This window comes from Odontesthes bonariensis, chromosome 17, assembly GCF_027942865.1.
Source record: "Odontesthes bonariensis isolate fOdoBon6 chromosome 17, fOdoBon6.hap1, whole genome shotgun sequence".
NCBI lineage: Eukaryota > Metazoa > Chordata > Actinopteri > Atheriniformes > Atherinopsidae > Odontesthes > Odontesthes bonariensis.
The window spans coordinates 11,360,478-11,381,578 of NC_134522.1; the positions used below are offsets into that span (position 1 = coordinate 11,360,478).

Sequence of the window (21,101 nt, forward strand, 5' to 3'; positions counted from 1 at the left end):
TGTCTCCATTACTCTTTATCTGTTCGGGTAAATGCTCAATAAAGGACCAGGATCCAGACTCCAGTCCCAGATTTTTTCGCCAGCCAAGCCGTTGGAACCAGCAGCAGTAAATGCCTGTTTTGCCTGCCTCTCTCCTCTCTGCTCTCCCTCTCCCTGTTTTGCTGCGCGCTACTCCGCTCTGCTGCAGTGGATGGTCCTCACGGTGCGCTCGCAACTCGTCTCAGCGGAAGAGATCTGAGCATCTCTCTGTCGTTTTACCACCTTTCTTTCCCTGTTTAGCCATCATTCTTTTGCCATTCACCCGTCTATCATCAGAGGGTTCTGGATGAATGTGAGGGAAAGTCATAGGATAGATGAGAAAGCTCAAGAAGTCTTGAATCCAACATCTTTTGCCTGTATGACTGTGTGATCTCCTACTCTCTCTGGATGACAGAGAACCTTGTGCTCTTAGATGCCTCCTGCTTTTAGACTCTGTGTGAGGTAAGTTCTATTGCTTGATGTTTTCATTTGAGCTTTGATGTGGTGGTTGACAGAGAAGCGTCTTTTGCCTGTTTTTCCCTGAAGGGAGTTGACATGTTAAGATAAAAAGATTGTGGCAAAAGTTGCATGCAAACAAATCGGTTACTGGTAACATATGGCATGCAACAATATGTGTAATATATACTTGTATCTCCAAATTAGTCATTTTCACAGTAATAGTCTATTGAGCTTCCATTATATTTTCCAGAGAGCTCTGCAATAAATCCTTTTCTACTGCAGCAACTTGAGATTTTAAGGCATCCATGTTTATCCCCCTTTTACTGCAACATGGTTTGCATATTGCACATATTGTTGTTAGTCATCAAATATGAATTAACTATCAGGGAGTGGTGGTGGCTCTGTTAATGTGAATTTGAGTCTGTTTTCTGGAGAGACGAATAATAAAAAAGTCTTTTTTTTTTCTTCTTCTTCTTTGAGGGAAATCCTTTAGAGATAGCATACACTTAGAGCAATTCACCAGAGATGAGAGCTGTGAGAATCTGTGACAACTCTGTGCAGGGATGGCACTACACAGTGTGCATGTTTGAGTGTACACATATATTTATATATATGTTGTGTGTGTGCCTTTGGGCGGCTGTATGTGTCTAATGAAAAGTCTCAGAGGTGAGCTCTGCGTGGGCACATTGTGCTTCTTTTTGTGAATGAAGTGCTTGCAGCCTATGCTCAGGGAAAAAAAAAACGCATGCATGTTTGCACTGTCATGTGTGTGTTTTCCTTTCAGTACTATCAACCGTCACTCCGTTTTCTGAGGTTGTAAGCACACACGTCAGTAGCCAAACCCTCTTTTGGGAAACACTCAGCTACAGAATTAAGCTGTCTCTTCATCTTGTATTGGCTGGCATTCCATTGTGAGTGGTGACTCTGTCACAACTTATGAACCAGGTCCTTGGGTTCTCATCCCCTGATGTGAATCAGTGTGCTTGGTGAAGCTCAGAGCCACTGCGGCCAGTCGGTGGAGATGCTTTGAATGTTCATGTTCACTGCTGCACTGCAGACAGACTCTCTCTTACCAAATAGAGGCAGTTCTGTACTCAGCCACAGACAGTGTAGGCTGGATTTGAGAGGCTCTTCATTTATTAGTTCATGGTATTTGAACAGATGCTGGTAATCCAAAGTAACTTCCAGTGGGCTGTGTGGGGTGTATCCAGGTGCAGGTGGACCTGTCGTCTGGCAATAATCACCCCTCGCAGATGTTGTTATATCATGCATGAACAACTGTGTAGCTTTTTCCACAATGCTAAAGAGTCTTGGCTTTTTAGCTATAAACTGAACAACTGAACGGGCACAATATGCATGTACCAGTAATAAACCCTGAGCAGGTATTTTGGCTTGTCTATCCCTCCCAAGAGGCCCTAACTAATTAGATGGCCCTTGTTTTGTTGGGGCTTCCTCCCTACAAGCATCCTCCATCGTGTTTTTAACTGTCAGCTCAGTGTACAACTATAAGCCAAAAAGGAAGCCCTTAACTGCTCAAGTGTCATTGATCCAAAACACTGAACAACCCCCATCTCAAAGGGTTCTATCTCACATACGTTGTGAGATGCCACGTTGTATGCATTCCACTGTAAGTGATATAGCTTGTGGTCAATAATCAATAAAAATCTATGCCTCAAATTAAAGAGAAGTAGCTTTTAGGTAAACGGTTTGTACATGGCTCTAGAGAACTTACACGTCACGGACCAAGTGTGGGCCGAGAGGCTTTTAGTAACATGAGTGACTCTTAAGAATTTTCATGGATTAAAAACTTACTTGGAGGTCATGATGATGTGGTGTTTAGCACTGTCACTTCATAGCCATAAGATTCCAGGTCTTAATCTCAGTTGTAGCCTCTCTTCGTGGAAAAAGCATTTTCTGTCTTTCTCTGGGTGCTTGAGTTTCCCTCCAGAGTCAAGAAACATGCATTAACTGGTGACTCTATGTCCACTGTAGGTGTGAGTTTGAGGTTCCATAGTTGTGTTCGTTGTCTTTCTGATTGACTGGTGATCTGTGCAGGACATACTTAATGACAGCTCGCTCTATGACAGCTGGAATAAGCTCCAACACCTTTGCAGTTCCGAACAGGATGAATGACTGAAAACATTCTTACTGAAACTGATTTGCGACTGAAAAGTTCTTATTACACTGCCATCAGTAGCTGGTTAAAGTTAGGGTCTATTGTATGTAGAAAACAAAAAAATAATCTTTTGAAGCAGTTTTAAGGGCCTTAGAGGTACACAATTAAACCTTTGCATATCAAAGACGTGGACGAATCTTAGGACATATTTCTCACTTTCCTCTTCTTTAGTGGAGATATTTTCTTAATGTGACTGTGTGATTGTCACATGTGTTCAAAAGGTGTTAAACAAGCAATACCCCCATCAAGCAGTATTCAAATTACAGTAATTCAAAATTTTACACTTTAACTTTTATTCTTCTTGTCTTAGAAACATTGAAATATATCGTAGCCAAGAAATATAGTTACTCTGATCTAATTTACTGACGTCATGGTACTTGTATGGTGGGCAGCGAGGGTCACAATAGTCTCAGTTGGTACACAGAAAAGTCCTGCGTCGTAATTTCAAATGGTTTACAGGCCACCTAGCCAGTGACCCCAATTTATTCATCTGCCATACCCAATGTTTACCCCCATTTGGCCTTGGGTGGGTGTTAATTTTGGACCCTGAGTGTGTATTAACCTGGCTGACAATGACAGTGTATGCAGGAGATTGTGTTGTCAGACACCTGCTCTGTTGATCTCGTCTCTTCCCGCAGCCTAATAGGGAATCAGCAGAAATGTGAGACTGATACAACTGTTAGCCCATTGAAACTAATGCTGTCACATTCTTCAGCTAAGATGAGTGACTCCTGAGTGGCAGCTGAATCTGATTATACCAACTCTAAACAAAATAAAAATTATTAGGTTTTCCTAGAGTTGCTAAACATGGCCTGTGTGTGTTCCATGTGTAAAGTCTTTGTTATATTTCAGTTTGATGCACTGTTCCAAAGTGCTAATTGATTCAAGCAAGTGTTTCCTGCTACAAGTCGTTGCTCTTGAAGATTGAGAAATGGACAAATGGGTAAAAGCGCTTTAAAGAATTCACAGATAGAAGAACCTAGTGTTCTTGTTTTTGGCGGCTTATATTGGATATCTGGGACAACGGCCTTCCAGCAGCTCTGACAAGAATTATTCATGGAAGCTCACACACTAAAAGCAAATAATAAAAATGGTCTTCATCTGTAAACAAATCAGAGAGAACAAGTGACAGCACTGAAGGAAGCTCTGCTCAACATCTCTCTGTCTTGACATGTAGTGACATCAATGAGGGTACGTAGAGACTATTGCCATCAGCACATTGTTATCCTCATCTGTATCGTTTCTATGTGTTTAAATTCCATAATAAAGATGACAAAGAGTGTGCAGTTACACATTTTAAATTAAGTAAAGCAAAGGATCTTAAAGTGGTTGCCGGGCTCTGAAAATTTGCAGATTTTTTTTATTTTTTTATTAAGACATTAATTCAGGGCTGTATACATTGCTACAGTAATAAATCATTTGCAGTGCTCAGATTTCATGGTTTGCAGGCGACTTACAGTATGTTGATTGCCTCAGCTTAAGGAAACATACTGTCACAGTCCAGTGGTGACCAGAAAGTGAAACGACAGAGAGAGAGAGAGAAGTGCCTCCAAGTGGTTATGTACATAAAGAAACACATCTTCATGCCAGTGTTCGATCTAGTGCACGCAGTCTCTGGGACTTTACTAGATAGAAAGGAATGTGTATGACAGAAGATTTAATTCGACGGGGATCATCATTTCACCATCTTACATGGATAGAAAAAGTATGGCAGGGAACTGTGTTAGAAAGTCGATGAGGATAATGTTGGAATGCTTTAGATTACTGCATGAACTGCTACAATTGGTGGGGCTTGTTATATCAATGTAGACATTTTTAAATCCAGGTCAAAAACATTTCTTTTCTCATGTGTCTATGCATGAAATCTGCACGATATCTTTTAATTTATCTGGACTGTTGCTTGTTTTTAAATTCATTTTAATTATTTTATTTGTTTCTCTTTATATACTTTTATGTATTTTTAATGCTTCTTACATTCCCTGCTGCAATGCTTTTATTTTATGTGAAGCACTTTGAATTGTTTTGTACATGAAATGTGCTACACAAATAAATTTGATTTTGACTTTGACTTTGACTTTAAGTCACTTTGGTGCTCCAGTATGAATGAAGTATTCGACTGGCTGTACATGATCGGCTGCCGGTCTGTTTGTATTGTGTAGTGTTTGTGGGACATACACTTGTTTGCATGACACGTCGGTCTGCAAGAAAAATACTGTTTACTTCTAACTGTCTCCAGTTGACTCCGACAACCCCTTTGTTTTTTGAGAGCTTTAAACCAAAACACACGTGCACCAGCGGCAAACATGCACGGTGTCACTGAAGCTCTGAACAACCGCCTCTTCAGAGCAGGCTTCTCTCCTGCTGGGAATCTTGAACTAAATCCAAAAGAAAAACAAGACAAGAAAGCCCTCTCCTCTCCTTTAGCTGCAGCATCCCTCTCCCCCTCATCTCTCTCTTCCTGTCACCCAGCAGAGTTCTCCTTTGCTCCCTCTTTTTCTCGTGCTTTTCCTCTATCTCTGTCCCCGGCCAGTCAATGAGTTGCAATGCATACCGAGCCACTGCCAGAACCCAACCTCTGAGCCACAGGTAGAGTATTACAGCCAAATGACTCATGCACTGAAACAGAACAACCTCTTAGCTTCTTGAAAGCACTGCTTGGGCCAGCTTCTTAAAAGTTACACTCGAATAAGCTCCTCCTGCTGTGGTGTTTTTCCTCCCCTTACCTCCACCAGCATTTTACTGACACACCGACTGCCTAGTAAGTCAAAGATGATAAAATGTTGAGTGCTCTGGCACACTGCCTCTCCTTACCTGTGAGGTAATTCAAAGAGCAGTGTGTGTTACTCACAGAGAAAGTAATTGTAGACAAAAATAATTAAAACACATGTTCGAAATGTATCATTTTGACAAGACACTCTCAAACTGTGTGCTCTTCAAAAAAAAGAGTAATGACTGCGGTCAGCCATATTCTTTACAGCATTTTTTATCGAGTGGACACAGTCGGGACAAATATATATATATATATATATATATATATATATATATATGTGAGGTATAAAACGTGTCCAGTGACACGCAGAAAGTTGAAGAATGACAAGTTCCAAAACCACCCCTCCTCCAGAGTCTCCTAAAATAAATATTAGAGCGAAGGAGGACTGTGATGGTCCTAAACACTAAGTCTCCTAATCAATATGACCATATTGGTTGTTCATATCCCTAAATATGATAACAGTGTCCTGTAAAGTACTGCCCCACAAGCAGCAGGAGAGAAATATTACTCATATGAGCATTTCCACCTCAGAGCAAACATAATTTTCAAGTCTGTCATTTAAGAAGCCACAAAATCCTCATAAAGTAGAGGATGTTTGAGTGGATTGCTGCTATGTGCAGCAGCATAACCCCCCCTCCTTCTGAGTCACATTCAGTCAATAACACATCAACACTTTATTGAATAACTTTTCTGATCGGGTTAATATGTCAACATTACTGGGTTACAGTCAGAAAACAATTATGGTAGTTAAAGTAAAACTACTTGGGCTGGATTAGAAAATGATCATGGTAAATGCTACAATACATGAGTGCCCCCCATTTTTACACTTCACGTGAAGATGCTCTCACAACCGTTCAAAATGACCAATCATTTGAAGATAATTATAGGTTGTATCTGCCTGCACAAACATACAACCGATGGGCATGTTTTGGAGAGGGGAACAGTCTTGTCTTTATCCCTGTAATGCTTGATGCTGGTGATCTTTTAGAAGAAATGGTTTCTTCTATGTCAGCATCGAGCTGCTTAAAGGTGATTTGAAACACTTGGCGGCATTCTAAGCTGTTTTCAGCCTGTAAAATGCAGATTCATATTTTATTAACACCAGCGTTGATGTGTTTTGTCAGGGTACAGAAAACCCTTTTGCTTACTAAGTCTTTAACAAAAACCTGGTTTTCCTCCCCACACAGACTTTGTGTTTTTCTGTGCTTCTGACAGACCAGTAATTATTTCTACACAAAGAAATGTTTTATGGAAATTAAATTTCTGAAATGACAAACGAACTTGCTTACGAGACAGCAGTCTTGGTATTTCAGGAATCACTTCTGCTCTTTCCTTACTGTCTCATTAGTGCACATCAGTATGAAAATCTATTTTCAGACCCATAAACTTAACATTTAAATGTATATATCACACATATACAGTGTGATGTATATATATATACATACAGTTAAGTAACATGCTTCAGCATCAAAAACTTTACTTGAATGTTAAGGTATTACTAAATGTAACACAAACCTTGTTCTCCAAACTAAACTTTATGCATTGATGAGGTTGTTTACAGTGACAAGGCAACACCACTTGATACAACTCATTTCTTTGCCAAGGTTTAAAGTCCTGTGTTTGTTTGACGCCGCAACGCAGGGCCTTCCTCCCTTAGTTGCCATGGAGACACCATTAGGCAGTGGTGCTGCAACGATTTTTGTATTTCTTTGCATAGCCCCATGCCAAACCGTCGTGCGTGTTGGGGACTCACCCGTGCCAACTGCATATGTGGGTGGATAAATAGGTGCATGTGCATGTTTTAGTGACTGAGAGTGAGTGGGAGAGGAAAGAAGAAAGGGATCAAAACAAGGTGGGAGGGATTGTGAGAATGAACAAAAAAAAGGTGGGAAAAGAGTGACATGGAGAGGAATTGATGGTGAATATGAGTGGGACAAACACACACACATGGATACACACTGATCAGACCCACATTGACTGTACATACTCATCCTCCAGCAGAGATGACTGGAGTACTCACATCTGAGTGAGCAGGGTGAGTGTGTGGGTGGAGGGATGCCGCAACAGTGCAGCTTATTCTGCCTTCAGTTTGATCTCTGCAATTCTCCCTAAGGGGATTCTCACTGCATTACTCCATGCCATTTCAAAAAGTATGATACCAAATGCAATCTACCTCTCATTATTGTGAGGACTGACATTCTGATGACTCAAACGATTGTGAAATATCTGTTTTAGCTTGTTTTCAGAGACAAAAAGGCATCAATAATTCAATGCTGAACTCATCCCTCAAACGTAATGTAAAAAGTTCTTGTGTCCAACCCAATCTTGTTTTTTCATCCATTGTGTCAAAATGCTACTTTTTATTCCTGAAAAAGAAAAAATGATTGACAGATTTCCCTTAACAAACAATTAAATGTTTTTTTTTATTGTTTTCATGCATTGTTGCTTTTGGTCAGCAGATGTCACAGTTGGACACTGTTCATGTTTAATTTCAGAGAAAATAATATTAATGCTCTTTTAATGTTGTGTTTAATTGTTCAGCTTTTGAAAGGTTTTGTTATGGGGCACATTTAGATGAGGTCTTGTGTAGGAAGTGCTTTAAAAGCTTTACAAGCTCCTGAATATTCAAGTCACGCTTTGGACAGTTGTCAGTTGCCATGAGATACAGTATTTCGTTGCACAGAAACACAGCTACATGTTGGTGCAAGATTAATTCATATGGTTAATGTAGATGTGGAAAACAGTTGCTCTAACAAGTCTGTTTTAATGAGAGAAAAATATGTGCAACGTAAAGAATTTAACGTAGAACATATACCGGCTGTACTTACAGTGTAGTTTATTTAAGAATACTGTAGAATAACAGTGGGTCTTATTCAATTTCAGAGTTCAATTTTCCATAATTCTTTTTTTCTTCTTTGCATTTCGTGCTTTATAACTTCTTTTATTGAATCACCGTAATCAAAGATAGATAGATAGATAGATAGATAGATAGATAGATAGATAGATAGATAGATAGATAGATAGATTCTCAAAAGTCAAGTTTGTCATTTCTGCTTTTCACTCCCAAATGAACCACCAGTTTTAAAGAACTAATCAGTGTGACAATGGAGAATGTCATTAAAACAGCAACCAATTACACTAATGATGTCAGTGAGTGATTGTGTGTGGGTTCGGTTTGTCAGGAAATACTGTTTCATGGAGTTAATTTAATCTACTGTTTTTTGTTAACTGGTGCCATTACCTGCTAATTTAAATGAAAGGGATGTAAATTCAACAGTCACGTATTATTGTTACAAAATACATCGATATGCTGTTGAAATTCATCTATGGTGTTTGTTAGTTTATGTTTGATTTTCATTATGTCGTCGTATTCAACAAGTTGAATATTGGCTAATGATAATGTCCGGCTGATATAGCTGTGCATCCCAAGTTTGAATCCTTACCCCCAACTCATTACAAATAGGTGCTTGGTTCATAGACCTCTGAGTTGATTTTGAATGTGAAGGTTATCCGCAAAGCATGACAGTTTCTGGAAGTGTTACAATGGCAACATAAAAAAATGCTGGCAAATCTTTCTGCAATGAAATGTATTTTATTGCCGAACCATCATGTTTTCCCAAATTAAATAAAATACTTTTTAATGCCAGCCATAACCAAGTACTTTCAAAATATATAGTTGTACAGTAGTAGAGCAAAGAAATTCCAAAGAAAAGTATGGTCCAATGATAAAATAAAACACACACACACACGCACACACAAAACAAGTCCAAACCAGCAATCTTAAAGCCTAAAAACAAACAAAAATCTCTCTGGGTTGAGAGCCGGTTGTCTATCCCCCTTCTACCCTCCGACCTTACACCATATGCGTTACTTGTCAGTAATCCAGCACTGTAGACCTAAGTGCCCCTGCTGCGGTTTACTGTGGATGCAGCCAGTGCATCATTTACACCCACAGAAAGATAACTGGCAATATACAGCAATTCCCTGTGAGATGTAAAGGGGTACTGGCCGACATGAGGGGCTTTAAACCGAGCATCAGTATGTGACGTGTTGGGAATGAGAAAATGTTAGAAAGTCATATTTTGCCACTTTTAAAATATTTACTGCTCAGTTTTGTGCTTTAGTGTCATGATTCCAGCTGCCCATACATAACATACAAGTAAAATTACACAAAATTAACTGTTATCGAGTTCAGAGTTGATCCTTAAACTTTTATGGTGTTGGGTAAATTTCGCTGAAAAGTGAAATATGTCACTCATTGGTTTTCAGATATTGAGCAGTATTCGATATCTCCTGCTTTACGAAGCTGTGATCACAAAGGGCCAGTGATGGGTAGTATTTGAACTCTGATGTGCAGTGGTCACACTGTGCTCCCTATTGACACGCAGCCAGAGGAGATAGGTCAAAGGTGAGACTACACTGTCTTGGAGAAAATTGAGTCATCATTGCTAGAATTTGAGGGCAGAATAGAGAGAATGAGCAAGTAAGATAAATGCAGTGAGTGATTGTTTGCGTCTGTTTAGGACAACCAGGGGCCAGATGTGAGGTCTTTTCATGTATATGGTCCTCTGAACACAATACAGTTTACATTTGCAGATACATTTCCAGCTAATTTTGTCTAGAAAAGAGACTACTGTCAGGAGCATATTTTCAGCTTGACTCTAGTGCGTCGTGCTATTCATCACTGTCGTAGTCACCCAAAGATATTCTTTCACAAGCCTTACTGGTGTCTCTTTTTACTCATGCTTTCACAAACCCAGCATTAAAAACACATGCGGTGCAGTGGAGAGACGCTAAAGACTGAAGAAAGTTGTGGGAAAGTTTAGTGCTTGCTAATGAGCTTATATGTGCTGCAGTCACATCACACTGCGGCTCCGATTTTCTGCTCAGACTTGACTCAAAGCCAGTAAACGGGAACTATGTATTATCAATCATGTCGTATGGCGCAATGTGACTTCTAAAGCGGAGTTTACCCTGAGATTACATGCCATCACTGTAACACTACACATATTCTGACTGTTCCTAATCATTTTTAGGGGTAGGTTCCTTGATCCAAACCCAACATGTATGTATTTGGGACTGTTAGTTATTGCATTAAAATGATTGCTATTTGAAATGTGGTAATTCTTTTAGTATGTTCAATTAATTTACCGGTAGGACATGGGTTAGCTGAAAGAGAATTTAATTATTCTAACCTAAGGGACCTAAAAGCTACTGTTAAGCCTGTTTTGGGGAATAATTGGAACTTTTCAGAATTGATGAACCCAGCTGATTCACTCTTAAGTTCTGGCCTCTGGAGAGCAACGTGAGGCCATCAGAGTTTATGTGAAAGTGGAAGTAAGTGGAAGTGGAAAGCAAGTGGAAACAAAAGCGAAGATTAGAACAAAATTATGTGTCAAAAACACTTTGATGAAGAGGGGACGGATTCACTTAAAACTGGTAAACACTTCTTTTGTAACGGATAAATGGATTATGTTTAATGACAGTTGTGTTATATGATAACTGGAGCAGAACAGAGATGGGAGTATACTGCTCAATGTTGGTTGCAAGGTGTGTGTTTTCAAAGGTGCTGAGTTGAAGAAGGTCCCTGAACTCTAAACCTTGCTGTCATAGACTGACCTCCTCTATAAAAACTGACAATGAGAGTGTATATAAAGTGAACAATCGCCCAACGAGGAGCCATAAAACGTAAATTATATGAATCCCTTTGTTGCCATTGACTTCTGATGATTACACAATTATGCAGTCATCCATCACGAGAATGCAATTCCACCCAATCCCCCACAACTCCTATTAATAGCCTCTGATAAATCATCAATTTGACATGTCTGTGACACTGCTAAAGTTGCATCCCACGGCCACTGTGTGTGACCGAGGTCCACAGTGGGGAATGACTAAGATGTTCGAAAAAACAATTCTGCTTTTTGGTAGAAATGTGAGGAGCGCTGAGCCTCTGAACACAAATGATTTTCACATTAACACCTTCTCTGTGTCTGCTCTGTAGATATGTGACACTGCTGGGAGGATGTGATGGAGAGCTTACACCTTCATTTCCAGCTCTGTGTGTGCTGGGGATAAAACACATCCACAGCCATCAACGCCCGCACACACACACACGGCTGACATGAAGCAGGTCGAGCCAGAGACCTGCTGACTAGTAAGAGACAGGGTCATTAGGCCAGGCGGTGCTGCTGTGATACCAACTGTGTAGCACATGTTTGGCATTAAGATCTACAGACATACCTATAGTTAAACACACTTCCATCATTAATCATTATTTAAGTAGTGCAATTAGGACTTAACCTGCTGTCATTCATACTGTATCTGTACAGTAAGATGGAGAGATGGCGCCTTCTTGGAGGCTTGTGTTTGCCAAAATATTAGAGAAATTGACTTGAAATTAATTCAAATCTCACTATTTTCTGTGGTGACTTTCACCGCTCAGACACTTTTACATCTCCAGACACCTGCATCGCTTTTGTACCAGCTGGGCTTTTGCATTTTGGTAAAAAATAATGAGTTAGATCAGGATCCACTGGATAAATGAGACGACTCTTTATGTCAGCGACAAGTTATGAGACAAAGACAGTCTGCCAAAGACTTAGCCCACTCTGTGAATGACAATGGGGATTGCTGTGTCAGCTTGCTGAACTGTCTGTGAGTGATTTACAGGAACAGATGCACAGTACAGATGGGCATGGGTCTTTTTTCATTAACAGGCATATGAAGGAAGCTCTCAATGTGTCCAGGGGACTTTTACAAGGCTTGCATTTATATCATTCAGGCTGGCTGCCAAAGTGTTCAAAGCCTGTTTCATTTTTTCTATGATATGCATTTTTGGGACCTATATTAAACTATTTTAAATGATAATGCTCATAGCCTCATTGCAGAGAATTACCATATAGTGACTTGGAGAGTTCAAGTACCCATGTACTGCAGGTGGACCTCTCAAAGGGCATCAGTCCTGATTTTTTTTAATGAAAAGAAGGAAGACGAGATTGAATTTTATTACCCTGTGCCAGTCTGAGTAATTTTGGTATCTGCAAGGTTGTGATCTCATCACCGGGATGTCATCTTACTTTGTTGAACTGTGCCTATGCCTAGCTATTTCAAAAGGGTACAACAGAAAATGCTCTGTCCCTAACTCATCAAGGCTATTGTTTAATGGATTTTTTATCTCTTTCTTTTTTGTCTGCAGTGACTTGTGCATTGCCATGATTGATATGAGACTGAGATTGCTGGGAGTTTTGTAGACTTAACACACGAGTCTGTGTGTTTATAGATCTTGGGGACAACTGCAAAAGTAGATTTATTTGGGGCAGAAGAAACGGAAGAAATCTGACGGTTTAGATTTAGAAAGAATTGAGCTCAGTAGGCCTCTGTTCCCTCGCTCTTCATATCTGTGTGAAGCTTAGTTGAGTTGCATTTTTTGATATATTGTGGCCGGCGTGTTCAAAGGGAGAAGGATATTTTGAATAAAAGGGATTTCTTTGGTCCGGTTGCATTGATTTTGATCTATGTGTAAAGTGTAAGCCCTCACACCAACATCCCCGCCTCTTCCCGCTCTATATATTATTTACACGTACATCAAAGTCATTTTTATTATTCATGTATAAGCCATCCTATTGAACAGATCACTAAACACTATTCAATTCATGTTATAGAAACATCTCTGGTGAGATTACTGGGCTGGATCGGACCCACAAGACAGAAATAATTCCACACGCACACACACACACACACGTACAACCACTATAACGAACACGAAAAGTTCCATCATTCTCGCCACTGCTGCTGCGGCTCCTGCCAGGCTGATTAGGTCCAGGGCCTCTAAGCCATTACAGCATTGATTGGAAACATATTTTGTTGCAGGGGCTGCAGATGCTGATCGACAAGCAAACTTCTAGGCATGTTCCACATATGGGTGTTGATGTGGCTGCCATTAATTAAATCACTCTAGGCCAGAGACCGCCAGTAGATGATGGCTTTTATTTAGGGAGCGTAAATCACTCGCGTCGTGGGAAAAAATGCAAATGGGAAGTGTGCTTGTCCCTCGAGTGTTCCTTGATCAGATGGAGTTACTCTGCACAGCTCTGTCACTATGATTTAGTCTCAGTGTCTCTTTGAAACAGCCCCAGAACGATCTTCATGTCTGTGTTCTATGACTCAGACCAGATTATCGTTTTAACCCCACATAGACTCATATATCTCATATGCTAAATACTAATGTTTAGCCCTAGGGACACCCTTATACATCCATGTCGTTTTACTCAATAACATGCAATGCTGGTTATCTGGCATTGCCCTATCCATTTGTCCCAAAGTCAATATTCCGTCTTAAGTCGCTTTGTAAATTGGCAGATAGACTCGTATATCACTGCGTGTTTTTGACCCTCACTCACCAAGTCGTGACTCGGCTTTTATACTTGAAAATTCAAGGCTGGTCCTAAAGCAGACAGACCGCTCCCATAGGTTCCAGCTGTTTATCCTCACAGGGCCATTAATCTCTCTCTGCTGTCTCCAAAGAGACGACAGACTAATGGAGATGAGACTCAATGTTTTTTTTTTATCTCTTTTTCACAGTGAAATTGATGCCTGAGCTGCTAAATGCAAACTCAAAAGAGAACCATCTGTGAAATGTTGATGGCTTTTTTTTTCTACCAGTGTTCCCACTTGTTATTAGAAGTCCTGAATCATGTCAGAGAGGCTGTAAGCATGTATCTCTGTTTTTCTGTGAGATTCTCTTACATTTCAAGGAGAAACATCCTGTTATTGTCCACATCGCTTGGACAGAAATAGCCCACTTTGCTTTCTTAAAGGTGGGGTATGAGATGTTTTCTGGAGCATTTTTTATCATATTGTCTGTAAACCTCCTCACGACCCCATTGCACCCACTAAAATAGAATGTTTGGGGAAAAATTTTTATATTTTAGTCCATTGTAGCAAGAGGAAATGTCTGACCAATAGAAGTAATGATGAGAGTTACTTCTATTGGATTCTGACATGCCAATCAACTGTCAGCCCCCCTCCCCCCTGCGCGTTCACAGACTCGTGATTCGTTCATGTGTTTTGAAGGCGTGGTTTCGAGGGGTGGGCTGAAGGGAGAGGCAAGGTTGTGTATTTTCAAAAATATAGCTTGCAGGAACCGTTTTTCAAAGATCTCATACCCCACCGTTAAGATCATGAAATGCTCTACCAAATCATTGGTGACATTGTTAATGTGTTTTGCCATGTATTAGCCTTACATGATCAATCAGTTCATTCTTTTTTATGTTGATTACTCAATCATCTTTTCTGTGAAATAGCAGAAGTTGTGTTCAATCCCAGTTTCTCAGAGACAAAATTTCTTTGTTTTTCTGCACAAACCTGCACAAAGATTCCTAATAAATGACTGACTTATGGACGGACTTGGTTATTTCTTAAAAGTGTTGGAGATTATTTCTAACAATTTTTCATTGTTTTAAAAAAAGAAGCCAATGCAAAAGTCTGTGAGAAAAGGAAAAAAGTCTGTGAGAAAAATCCTACTTTTAAGATAAAGTGAGGCAATAAGTTTGGAAAATTAGCATTGTTTTTGGCAAGTGACTGTCCAATGGGACTTCATTAGTTTAAGCAGTTTAGTCTGATACCCCACTCACTTGTAATATCCCCTTTCAAAAGACCAAGATGGCTTTAAAATGTCACTTAACCAATGGATGACATGCAATGACCTCATTCGTCAGCTATGACAAACTGTTGAGTGATCGCCTGTAAGGCAGACACTTCAGTTGAATTTTCCAGAGTTCCATCTATTTTCCATGTTGACAAATTATATAACAATAATAATAATAATAATACATTTTATTGAAAAGCGCTTTTCTAAATACTCAGAGACTTTACATAAAAACAACAGAAAATCAGCAAAACAGTATAAAATAGTACACTAAAAACACATTAGACTGAGGTTAAACATTAAAAGAAATTTTAAAAAGGTGTGTTTTTGTCAGTGTTTATATGTCATTGTTTTGACCAGATTTAAAAAAAAAAATTATGGAATTTAATTGAATGATGCTTTAGTAATTCCTAAAAGGAAATCCGATGCAGAATAAAGGAACAATATTCAACAGTATTAGAAACAGTCATTGCGTAGGGCAGCTGCTGTGGGCATGACCCCCTGTACCATTCTTTGTTGCATTACAATTGAAGAAGCCTCTCATTGAAGACAGCAGTGTTATCCATTCTGTTTAGCAACTTGAGCAACATTTTACTTTGCGCAATCAGCTTCAGGGGCTTCAAAACAGTCGGCAGCACAGAGCCAGCTTTCTTCATCAGTTTCTTCACTTTTTTGAGTCACTGGCTCTGATGTTGCTGCGTCAACAGATGGCTGCAAAGCTGATTGCACTCTTCACCTGAGGTATGAGAGATAAAACAGCAAATATCGAAGGACCTAAGCTTCCTCAAAAGTAGCCTGCCCAGATTTTCCAAGAAGATGGAAAATTGAGAGAAAGGGGCCATATTGTTGAACACTGTCATTACAAATCTCAAATAATGCAGCACCAGTTTAGAAGAAAGTGTTCATGTTGTTGAACAGTTTTAGGGCCGTCTTTTCTTTAGGTATATCCTCAATGTTGTACTAGATAGCAACACTTCTGAACTCATCAAGTGTTGACACGGTGTAGGCAACCATGAAGTTATTTGTCTTTTCTTTGATTTATTTTGTATTGGAAAGCAGCTTCATTCTTGGAATTATGCTGAGTCGAATCAAGCAGTTCCACCAATCAGACTGCGAGTTGTGACCAAAAGTGAAGATATCAATGAATCTCCTGTTCTTTTCAATGTTCTAATCCTCTAATTGAGGATGAAAACTCATACTGTCATTTAAAAAAAAGAGTTTAATTGTTTTTAGGGGTTCAATTCACTTCAGAGCTATTCCAGATGTTCATTTGTGATTAAAAAATAAAGGGCTACACTTTACACAGACAGGTTTTTTGGTTAATCCCATCAGCTGCATTGATTCTATTAAACCTCACCTTCTCTCAGCTGTAATTCACTCTCAAGAGCTCCGATGCCTCTAATAGATTTAACTTGATTTTAAGAGGTGCTCCTTTGTGTTTTTTAAAGAGACACAACTCTTGAAAGTTAAAAAAAAAAAAAAAAAAGCAACGGCATTGAAAAGTAAAGGAGTGTCAACACACTGTCGGGTGGCCGCAGCCGTCAGTGTTTCAGCTCTCAAAATCTGAACAGGCCAGCTGTTGATGCCCCACTGCCTCCAGCCCATTATGATTACTGAACACAAGTGCAACGTGGTAGCTGGCTGTAGGAAAACTATTGAACCCTGTGTACAGCGATACTTCATCTCAAGCGTCTGAGCATCAGATTTCATATAAAGTCCATTCGAAAACTCTCTCAAGCACATGAATATCACATTGTTAATAACACATTTGGCAAACTGTGATTTTGACTTGGCGGTGCTTTTGTTTGAGCACTTTATTCAGTTCTCAGGGTCTGTCACGTAGAAAATGCCGAGACCCCATACAAAGCCAGTTAGCACTTAGTCATGGCTACTTAAAGACAGCTCTGATGGACTCTAGTGCAGTCGGTCTCCTAGTTAGACCTCGTTAAACCAGGCATTTTGAATACAAGGTCAGGGCTAATATACCTCAGAAGTCATTTCAGAGTACGCTCAGCCTATTATGGAGCACAGCCGAAACAATAGACTGTCGCTATTCAAATGTATTCTTTGAATAAATTACTATGAAGAGGGCATCTCAGCTTATAAGTGATAAAGAGCTTGAAAATTTACAAGATGGAAGAATTTACATCTGCTTTAGCACAGGATTGGACACTGGTGTTTATTGGTATGTGGATATATGCCTTTGACTGAGAGTGTGTTGATGTTATAGTGTCGGTTGGGGTCATCTGGGAATCCATGGCCGGTTGCGCACCACTACCCATCTATCCACAGGGCCTACTGATCAATGCTTAAAGAGCATCAGAGGGAACAGTGGGACATTTTGTGGAGGAAACTCTGCTTCAGCATACTGTTCCCACATTTATCACTTTCCTCCCTCTCCTCTTGATGAGCTCGCACTTTGTTCAAATCTAGCAGATTAAGCCAAATAAATGGCTGCACGAATAAGGGAATGATTTAATAACACATTGTGATTGATGGTATGGCTGTGAAGTTGTAAAGAGGAGATAAAAGAGGCTATCTATATAAATATTTATTGCATTTGCAAATAGGGTTCTGTTATGACTGCAGGACTCATAAGCATATCTTTTAAGGATGACATGGGATCATGTAATATTCATTTCTGTGTCAAAGATAAACCCTTACCAATGCTTCAACTTCTGACTTCAAGCGTGATCATCAGACCCTGGTGAGAGCCAGGAGTAGAGAGTGAGGAGCATCCTGCCTCTGTGCACATCTTTCCATCTTCGACGTGAGTTAGCCACATTCCTTTTGTCTTGGTGGAGACTGTGGATTAGCTTTATGCTTGTGCATCTGCTCCACATAAGGGAATGTGAGGGAGAACACTTTGCACACAGGAACGCAACTCGCAAACACCTCGCCTCCTCCCCTTGTCCCTCCTTGCCCATTGCCATGGCAACGGGATGTCTTCAAACACGGGAAGGCTCGGGTTTGCGTCTGTGTCTCTGAAATCACATAACTGCATTGGCCCTTTTGTGTAAGTGTATGCTAAAGTTCCATATCTTCCAAGGCCTGGTTCTTGCAGCTCAGAATCATACACTGTTTTAAGCTGTCGAGTCTATTCAATCCCACTTTTGTCTTCCTTTCAGTGTACACGCTGATGTGTTTATTCGTTCTCTCTTTAGCATGTCCTTTTAAATTTTTTAGGTATTTACTTCCTGTTGTCTCATTCCAGGAGAGTAGTAGTATTGCTTTCTCCCCAAAAGGAGCTGTACTGGGGTTGCTAGGCTACAGAAGAACAAGGACGACCTGTGAAGAATTTCTCCGTTATGGATTGTCACATTGGCTGGCGTTTAGCGTTGCTTTTGAAGTTATCACACCTCTCGAAAAAAGTCCTCTTCCTGCTGTACTTCAGGTGCTGAGTATTCCCCACTAGTGATTTCAAAACTGATACAAATTAATGTGGCCTGCCCTGTGTCAGCTTTCTTGTAGCCCTTTGGCTTTTGCATTGTAAGCATTTGCCCCTGGGAGCTACCCCTTTAGCAACTAATGCATTTATGCTGTGGAAAACAGTAGTTATGTGTTGTCTTTCCATCAAGCTGCTGTAAGCTTCAGGGACGAAGAAAAAAGGCAGGGGTTGCTTACAAGCGATAACATATAACAGCAAATAACAGCAGAAGTAATAACACAGTGTAAGGACAGCCCAGCGAACACTGTGATAGAATTTTACATTTATTCATCAGGCATCAATCTGTGGAAACATGGCCTCCTTCATTTACTGTATCCAAAGCCAACACCTATTTTTGGACAGTGATTTATACATGTTAGTGTGAGGCTCCCAGATGTGCTTCCTCATTTGCTTTTTCATACCTGCTGGAGGCAGTTGGCAAGTTCATATTGATCTTTTCCACCCTTCTAATGTGTATCCTTTCTGAGGTCCATTTGTTGTTGTAGTTGACATAATAGCTACAATATTGTACTTCAAATGAATTTTTTTATTGATGGTTTTGAGAATTGTCAAACCATTTCCTTTGTTACATTAGTTCAATGTCACTTTTTTCACATTTATTTTTGGCTTCAGCATTTCGTTGTACCACCCCTTCTGCATTAATGCTGGCGTTGCAATCGCAGTGGAGGCTGTAGGCTTCATTGTCATGATTTGACAGTGCAACGCAGGTTTGAATAAAGTGCACGATTATCCATCCATTCATCCATTTTCTATATCCACTGAATCCGTCGGTCTGGTCGCGGGGGGGCTGGAGCCTATCCCAGCGGTCAGTGCACGATAGCATCGATTTATTTTGTCTTACTGCTCCTAATGTTTTCGTCAACACTCAAGTGCAAATTATGGTAGTTCACATGAGTATTTGAATACTCTCTATTTCTAGTCACTATATTTCAGATAAAAAATAGTGACATTTCATTCATCCGATAACTTAGTCACTGGTTACTTTACAGACTGAAGTTTTTACATACAAACTTTACAAAGTGCTTCTGAAATATTATATGCTTCATACTCTGTTACTTGATATATTTTATGCAGAAGTAGAGCAGAAATACTCATTTCACTGATTCAAAGTGAAGTAGACACGATTTTGAAACTATTATTACATGAAAAAAAAGAAAAACAATTTCATTTCTCCAACCAAAGTTGCATTTTCTTTAGATTATTTGGAAAATCCTTTGAAAATAATTATAGTAATTGTTATATTTCAAATCATTTTAGAGATCTGGTAAAACAAGCAATGCTTGATTGTATTACTTTGAGTTTTCTGACTATTTTCTTAAGTCTTACAAACCAAGACAAGAGATGATTAAAAGTAATAATATGGTAATGAATAATGAAGATAATCATAATCATAGGACTCTTCCTCCATCAGTTACAACATACAAATACTCCATTTTTTGTGTTTGGATATTTATACTTACATAATACTTTCTTTGCAGCGCTTTACTTGTGATGGGATATTTTTCCTTTTTTGAATGTTGCATTTGTGCTTTTGAATAATGCAACCGTCAGAAAAGTTTTTCCAGAATTGGTGTACAAGAACAGACAATTTACAAAAGAGTTTCTTAGAACCATAGTGGCTGCAAACAGCCACTATGATAACAGAGATATAAATTAAGATGTTTCCCCTCAGGACTCAGTGAAAAACAAAACAGAAGAATGAATACTAAAGTTAAATTAATAGAAAGGGGAAAAAAGAGGTAGACAGTCAACACAAAAGCACAGCATACTATATGTGACTAATTAGAATGTCGTGTTTAAGCATCTCAGATCAGTCAAACCACACTAATGGGTTTTTATATCTTAAAAGGAAACTCATTTTGAAGGTCTTGTGGGAGTGCTTTGCAAAAGAAAAAAATAAGTTTTATAAAGCCTTTTGTGCCTCCAGAGGGAGATGGCTAGTCCTTGATAAACAGCCTGATGGATGTAACTTGCGTCACTGCCAGTTATGGCTGAAATGAGAATGAATAACTTTGGAGTAAGAAAGAAGTCAGCTTATCTGTAACCTCCCGCGTATATTTGACGGAAGCCAACTGCGTGAAACTGCATGGGTTGCGTCATGGGTATTGTAGGTGGGGAGATTTTTTGAGAAAGAAACAATTGTTCTCATTAAAGAAGACTGTGCTATCTGCTCGCACTGTTTTTTTTTCAGATAGTTTTCATACCAGGACACAAGTTGTCTTGTGCATAACAGTGTGATTTGTGCGGGTCATTTGCTGTGAAGAAAGTCGCCCTTCTCCTCATCAAGGTGCATTTTCTAGTTAACAAAGAGACAGAACAACCAGGCATGGCTCCAATATGGCCACCCAGTGGCTTGGCTGACCAGGTGTTAGACACATCCTACGCTGCCTCTGGGTTTTCTTCACCTGCTTGCTCCTCATGGCCCATTAGGTCCATTCCAGGAGATGGAGCATAATGCAGTACTCTGGACAGTATCTGTTAAGCACACACACTTGAGCTTATATACACACACTTCTGCACTACTACATCTGTACCACATATATTCGCCGGCCAAGCAACCTGAGCCAAAGGCAGCAGGTGT

The 21,101-nt window shown here is 39.7% G+C and overlaps 1 protein-coding gene across 3 annotated transcripts in view; it reads left to right on the forward strand.

The window, feature by feature from the left end:
* The first annotated feature begins 200 nt into the window (after nt 1-200).
* dlgap2a (discs, large (Drosophila) homolog-associated protein 2a) overlaps nt 201-21,101 on the forward strand; it is a 124,016-nt gene continuing 103,115 nt past the window's right edge. For all 3 annotated transcript variants that reach the window (XM_075447984.1, XM_075447980.1, XM_075447981.1), the window contains exon 1: nt 201-480. The gene's annotated coding sequence lies outside the window, so the exon portion shown is untranslated. The remainder of the gene's footprint in view (nt 481-21,101) is intronic.